This window comes from Micromesistius poutassou (genome assembly GCF_964030765.1).
Source record: "Micromesistius poutassou genome assembly, chromosome: 9".
In the NCBI taxonomy this organism is placed as follows: domain Eukaryota; kingdom Metazoa; phylum Chordata; class Actinopteri; order Gadiformes; family Gadidae; genus Micromesistius; species Micromesistius poutassou.
Genome location: NC_140279.1, coordinates 20,918,558 through 20,926,057, shown reverse-complemented (window position 1 = coordinate 20,926,057; position 7,500 = coordinate 20,918,558).

The following is a 7,500-nucleotide window of genomic DNA, read 5'->3' as shown; positions in this document are numbered from 1 at the left end:
TTTTCGGACTCTCACGCGACGTGTTCCCCCTCCTCTGGAGGGTCCACAGGACCTCCAGGCTTGGGGTCACTCACTACACTATTCAGTCCGACATGGTGAGCCTTTTCGGACTCACACGCGACGTGTTCCCCCTCCTCTGGAGGGTCCACAGGACCTCCAGGCTTGGGGTCACTCACTACACTATTCAGTCCGACATGGTGAGCCTTTTCGGACTCTCACGCGACGTGTTCCCCCTCCTCTGGAGGGTCCACAGGACCTCCAGGCTTGGGGTCACTCACTACACTATTCAGTCCGACATGGTGAGCCTTTTCGGACTCACACGCGACGTGTTCCCCCTCCTCTGGAGGGTCCACAGGACCTCCAGGCTTGGGGTCACTCACTACACTATTCAGTCCGACATGGTGAGCCTTTTCGGACTCTCACGCGACGTGTTCCCCCTCCTCTGGAGGGTCCACAGGACCTCCAGGCTTGGGGTCACTCACTACACTATTCAGTCCGACATGGTGAGCCTTTTCGGACTCACACACGACGTGTTCCCCCTCCTGTGGAGGGTCCTAAACACCTCCAGGCTTGGGGTCACTCACTACACTATTCAGTCCGACATGGTGAGCCGTGTCGGACTCACACGCGACGTGTTCCCCCTCCTCTGGAGGGTCCTAAAGACCTCCAGGCTTGGGGTCACTCACTACACTATTCAGTCCGACATGGTGAGCCTTTTCGGACTCTCACGCGACGTGTTCCCCCTCCTCTGGAGGGTCCACAGGACCTCCAGGCTTGGGGTCACTCACTACACTATTCAGTCCGACATGGTGAGCCTTTTCGGACTCACACGCGACGTGTTCCCCCTCCTCTGGAGGGTCCACAGGACCTCCAGGCTTGGGGTCACTCACTACACTATTCAGTCCGACATGGTGAGCCTTTTCGGACTCTCACGCGACGTGTTCCCCCTCCTCTGGAGGGTCCACAGGACCTCCAGGCTTGGGGTCACTCACTACACTATTCAGTCCGACATGGTGAGCCTTTTCGGACTCACACACGACGTGTTCCCCCTCCTGTGGAGGGTCCTAAACACCTCCAGGCTTGGGGTCACTCACTACACTATTCAGTCCGACATGGTGAGCCGTGTCGGACTCACACGCGACGTGTTCCCCCTCCTCTGGAGGGTCCTAAAGACCTCCAGGCTTGGGGTCACTCACTACACTATTCAGTCCGACATGGTGAGCCGTTTCGGACTCACACGCGACGTGTTCCCCCTCCTCTGGAGGGTCCTAAAGACCTCCAGGCTTGGGGTCACTCACTACACTATTCAGTCCGACATGGTGAGCCGTGTCGGACTCACACGCGACGTGTTCCCCCTCCTCTGGAGGGTCCTAAAGACCTCCAGGCTTGGGGTCACTCACTACACTATTCAGTCCGACATGGTGAGCCGTTTCGGACTCACACGCGACGTGTTCCCCCTCCTCTGGAGGGTCCTAAAGACCTCCAGGCTTGGGGTCACTCACTACACTATTCAGTCCGACATGGTGAGCCGTTTCGGACTCACACGCGACGTGTTCCCCCTCCTCTGGAGGGTCCTAAAGACCTCCAGGCTTGGGGTCACTCACTACACTATTCAGTCCGACATGGTGAGCCTTTTCGGACTCACACGCGACGTGTTCCCCCTCCTCTGGAGGGTCCTAAAGACCTCCAGACTCTGGGCTACTCGCTGCACTATTCAGTCCGACATGGTGAGCCGTTTCGGCCTCACACGCGACGTGTTCCCCCTCCTCTGGAGGGTCCTAAAGACCTCCAGACTCGGGGCTACTCACTACACTATTCAGTCCGACATGGTGAGCCGTTTCGGCCTCACACGCGACGTGTTCCCCCTCCTCTGGAGCCTCCAGAAGACCTCCAGGCCGTTCTCTGCCTTCTTCCCCTGGAGCCCCCCTTACACACGGGATGGGCTATGTCCTTCCAACACAGGGGTCAAACGTGTAGTAGGCGAAGCCCAGAGTTTTACAGGCTGCAGACTGCTATTTTTCTTGTTTTCGGTACCCATGGTATAAAAACCCGAAAATCCCAACCCATGGTAGACCAAAACCAACCCATGGTATACTAAAACCAACCCATGGTATACTAAAAGCTGCCCCTGGTAGACCACGGAGAAAAGACTCTGTCTGATTTTCGATTCTCTCTTTTTCTCAAAATCAGACAGAGTCCCAGAGTTAGTGCACCATGGGTTGCGTTTTAGGAGATTTACAGAAAAGACTCTGTTAAATTTCCAAAACACGTCCCATGGTAGTTTAAATGGACTTTGTGGTTTCTTTAGTTCATCCAGGCTCAGGGGGACTTGATGTTCTTGCCAGTCCGGGATGGTGGACTCTCTGGGCCTGCCACAGGACGTGGTCCTGGTCCCCTGGAGGGTCCACAAGACTTGAAGTGGTTTTTGCCTCTTTTTTCTTTCTTTTTTTCCTCAGACACACACGGACCAGGCCTCCCCCTACAACGTCCCACACCCCCAGTCCCGACCTCCATGCCTCCAGCAGACACCCAGGCACCACCCCCACATGAGGGGCCCCAGGTCCAGGCCCCGGGGGACCGGGACCGGGACCCGTACTGGGCCAGCACCCAGACCCAGACACACACGGACCAGGCCTCCCCCTACAACGTCCCACACCCCCAGAGCCGGCCTCCATGCCTCCAGCAGACCCCCCAGCAACACCCCCACATGAGGGGCCCCAGGTCCAGGCCCCGGGGGACCGGGACCGGGACCCGTACTGGGCCAGCACCCAGACCCAGACACACACGGACCAGGCCTCCCCCTACAACGTCCCACACCCCCAGTCCCGACCTCCATGCCTCCAGCAGACACCCAGGCACCACCCCCACATGAGGGGCCCCAGGTCCAGGCCCCGGGGGACCGGGACCGGGACCCGTACTGGGCCAGCACCCAGACCCAGACACACACGGACCAGGCCTCCCCCTACAATGTCCCACACCCCCAGAGCCGGCCTCCATGCCTCCAGCAGACCCCCCAGCAACACCCCCACATGAGGGGCCCCAGGTCCAGGCCCCGGGGGACCGGGACCGGGACCCGTACTGGGCCAGCACCCAGACCCAGACACACACGGACCAGGCCTCCCCCTACAACGTCCCACACCCCCAGTCCCGACCTCCATGCCTCCAGCAGACACCCAGGCACCACCCCCACATGAGGGGCCCCAGGTCCAGGCCCCGGGGGACCGGGACCGGGACCCGTACTGGGCCAGCACCCAGACCCAGACACACACGGACCAGGCCTCCCCCTACAACGTCCCACACCCCCAGAGCCGGCCTCCATGCCTCCAGCAGACCCCCCAGCAACACCCCCACATGAGGGGCCCCAGGTCCAGGCCCCGGGGGACCGGGACCGGGACCCGTACTGGGCCAGCACCCAGACCCAGACACACACGGACCAGGCCTCCCCCTACAACGTCCCACACCCCCAGAGCCGGCCTCCATGCCTCCAGCAGACCCCCCAGCAACACCCCCACATGAGGGGCCCCAGGTCCAGGCCCCGGGGGACCGGGACCGGGACCCGTACTGGGCCAGCACCCAGACCCAGACACACACGGACCAGGCCTCCCCCTACAACGTCCCACACCCCCAGTCCCGACCTCCATGCCTCCAGCAGACCCCCCAGCAACACCCCCACATGAGGGGCCCCAGGTCCAGGCCCCGGGGGACCGGGACCGGGACCCGTACTGGGCCAGCACCCAGACCCAGACACACACGGACCAGGCCTCCCCCTACAACGTCCCACACCCCCAGTCCCGACCTCCATGCCTCCAGCAGACACCCAGGCACCACCCCCACATGAGGGGCCCCAGGTCCAGGCCCCGGGGGACCGGGACCGGGACCCGTACTGGGCCAGCACCCAGACCCAGACACACACGGACCAGGCCTCCCCCTACAACGTCCCACACCCCCAGTCCCGACCTCCATGCCTCCAGCAGACACCCAGGCACCACCCCCACATGAGGGGCCCCAGGTCCAGGCCCCGGGGGACCGGGACCGGGACCCGTACTGGGCCAGCACCCAGACCCAGACACACACGGACCAGGCCTCCCCCTACAACGTCCCACACCCCCAGAGCCGGCCTCCATGCCTCCAGCAGACCCCCCAGCAACACCCCCACATGAGGGGCCCCAGGTCCAGGCCCCGGGGGACCGGGACCGGGACCCGTACTGGGCCAGCACCCAGACCCAGACACACACGGACCAGGCCTCCCCCTACAACGTCCCACACCCCCAGTCCCGACCTCCATGCCTCCAGCAGACACCCAGGCACCACCCCCACATGAGGGGCCCCAGGTCCAGGCCCCGGGGGACCGGGACCGGGACCCGTACTGGGCCAGCACCCAGACCCAGACACACACGGACCAGGCCTCCCCCTACAACGTCCCACACCCCCAGAGCCGGCCTCCATGCCTCCAGCAGACCCCCCAGCAACACCCCCACATGAGGGGCCCCAGGTCCAGGCCCCGGGGGACCGGGACCGGGACCCGTACTGGGCCAGCACCCAGACCCAGACACACACGGACCAGGCCTCCCCCTACAACGTCCCACACCCCCAGTCCCGACCTCCATGCCTCCAGCAGACACCCAGGCACCACCCCCACATGAGGGGCCCCAGGTCCAGGCCCCGGGGGACCGGGACCGGGACCCGTACTGGGCCAGCACCCAGACCCAGACACACACGGACCAGGCCTCCCCCTACAACGTCCCACACCCCCAGAGCCGGCCTCCATGCCTCCAGCAGACCCCCCAGCAACACCCCCACATGAGGGGCCCCAGGTCCAGGCCCCGGGGGACCGGGACCGGGACCCGTACTGGGCCAGCACCCAGACCCAGACACACACGGACCAGGCCTCCCCCTACAACGTCCCACACCCCCAGAGCCGGCCTCCATGCCTCCAGCAGACCCCCCAGCAACACCCCCACATGAGGGGCCCCAGGTCCAGGCCCCGGGGGACCGGGACCGGGACCCGTACTGGGCCAGCACCCAGACCCAGACACACACGGACCAGGCCTCCCCCTACAACGTCCCACACCCCCAGTCCCGACCTCCATGCCTCCAGCAGACCCCCCAGCAACACCCCCACATGAGGGGCCCCAGGTCCAGGCCCCGGGGGACCGGGACCGGGACCCGTACTGGGCCAGCACCCAGACCCAGACACACACGGACCAGGCCTCCCCCTACAACGTCCCACACCCCCAGTCCCGACCTCCATGCCTCCAGCAGACACCCAGGCACCACCCCCACATGAGGGGCCCCAGGTCCAGGCCCCGGGGGACCGGGACCGGGACCCGTACTGGGCCAGCACCCAGACCCAGACACACACGGACCAGGCCTCCCCCTACAACGTCCCACACCCCCAGAGCCGGCCTCCATGCCTCCAGCAGACCCCCCAGCAACACCCCCACATGAGGGGCCCCAGGTCCAGGCCCCGGGGGACCGGGACCGGGACCCGTACTGGGCCAGCACCCAGACCCAGACACACACGGACCAGGCCTCCCCCTACAACGTCCCACACCCCCAGTCCCGACCTCCATGCCTCCAGCAGACACCCAGGCACCACCCCCACATGAGGGGCCCCAGGTCCAGGCCCCGGGGGACCGGGACCGGGACCCGTACTGGGCCAGCACCCAGACCCAGACACACACGGACCAGGCCTCCCCCTACAACGTCCCACACCCCCAGAGCCGGCCTCCATGCCTCCAGCAGACCCCCCAGCAACACCCCCACATGAGGGGCCCCAGGTCCAGGCCCCGGGGGACCGGGACCGGGACCCGTACTGGGCCAGCACCCAGACCCAGACACACACGGACCAGGCCTCCCCCTACAACGTCCCACACCCCCAGAGCCGGCCTCCATGCCTCCAGCAGACCCCCCAGCAACACCCCCACATGAGGGGCCCCAGGTCCAGGCCCCGGGGGACCGGGACCGGGACCCGTACTGGGCCAGCACCCAGACCCAGACACACACGGACCAGGCCTCCCCCTACAACGTCCCACACCCCCAGAGCCGGCCTCCATGCCTCCAGCAGACCCCCCAGCAACACCCCCACATGAGGGGCCCCAGGTCCAGGCCCCGGGGGACCGGGACCGGGACCCGTACTGGGCCAGCACCCAGACCCAGACACACACGGACCAGGCCTCCCCCTACAACGTCCCACACCCCCAGTCCCGACCTCCATGCCTCCAGCAGACACCCAGGCACCACCCCCACATGAGGGGCCCCAGGTCCAGGCCCCGGGGGACCGGGACCGGGACCCGTACTGGGCCAGCACCCAGACCCAGACACACACGGACCAGGCCTCCCCCTACAACGTCCCACACCCCCAGAGCCGGCCTCCATGCCTCCAGCAGACCCCCCAGCAACACCCCCACATGAGGGGCCCCAGGTCCAGGCCCCGGGGGACCGGGACCGGGACCCGTACTGGGCCAGCACCCAGACCCAGACACACACGGACCAGGCCTCCCCCTACAACGTCCCACACCCCCAGTCCCGACCTCCATGCCTCCAGCAGACACCCAGGCACCACCCCCACATGAGGGGCCCCAGGTCCAGGCCCCGGGGGACCGGGACCGGGACCCGTACTGGGCCAGCACCCAGACCCAGACACACACGGACCAGGCCTCCCCCTACAACGTCCCACACCCCCAGAGCCGGCCTCCATGCCTCCAGCAGACCCCCCAGCAACACCCCCACATGAGGGGCCCCAGGTCCAGGCCCCGGGGGACCGGGACCGGGACCCGTACTGGGCCAGCACCCAGACCCAGACACACACGGACCAGGCCTCCCCCTACAACGTCCCACACCCCCAGAGCCGGCCTCCATGCCTCCAGCAGACCCCCCAGCAACACCCCCACATGAGGGGCCCCAGGTCCAGGCCCCGGGGGACCGGGACCGGGACCCGTACTGGGCCAGCACCCAGACCCAGACACACACGGACCAGGCCTCCCCCTACAACGTCCCACACCCCCAGTCCCGACCTCCATGCCTCCAGCAGACACCCAGGCACCACCCCCACATGAGGGGCCCCAGGTCCAGGCCCCGGGGGACCGGGACCGGGACCCGTACTGGGCCAGCACCCAGACCCAGACACACACGGACCAGGCCTCCCCCTACAACGTCCCACACCCCCAGAGCCGGCCTCCATGCCTCCAGCAGACCCCCCAGCAACACCCCCACATGAGGGGCCCCAGGTCCAGGCCCCGGGGGACCGGGACCGGGACCCGTACTGGGCCAGCACCCAGACCCAGACACACACGGACCAGGCCTCCCCCTACAACGTCCCACACCCCCAGTCCCGACCTCCATGCCTCCAGCAGACCCCCCAGCAACACCCCCACATGAGGGGCCCCAGGTCCAGGCCCCGGGGGACCGGGACCGGGACCCGTACTGGGCCAGCACCCAGACCCAGACACACACGGACCAGGCCTCCCCCTACAACGTCCCACACCCCCAGTCCCGACC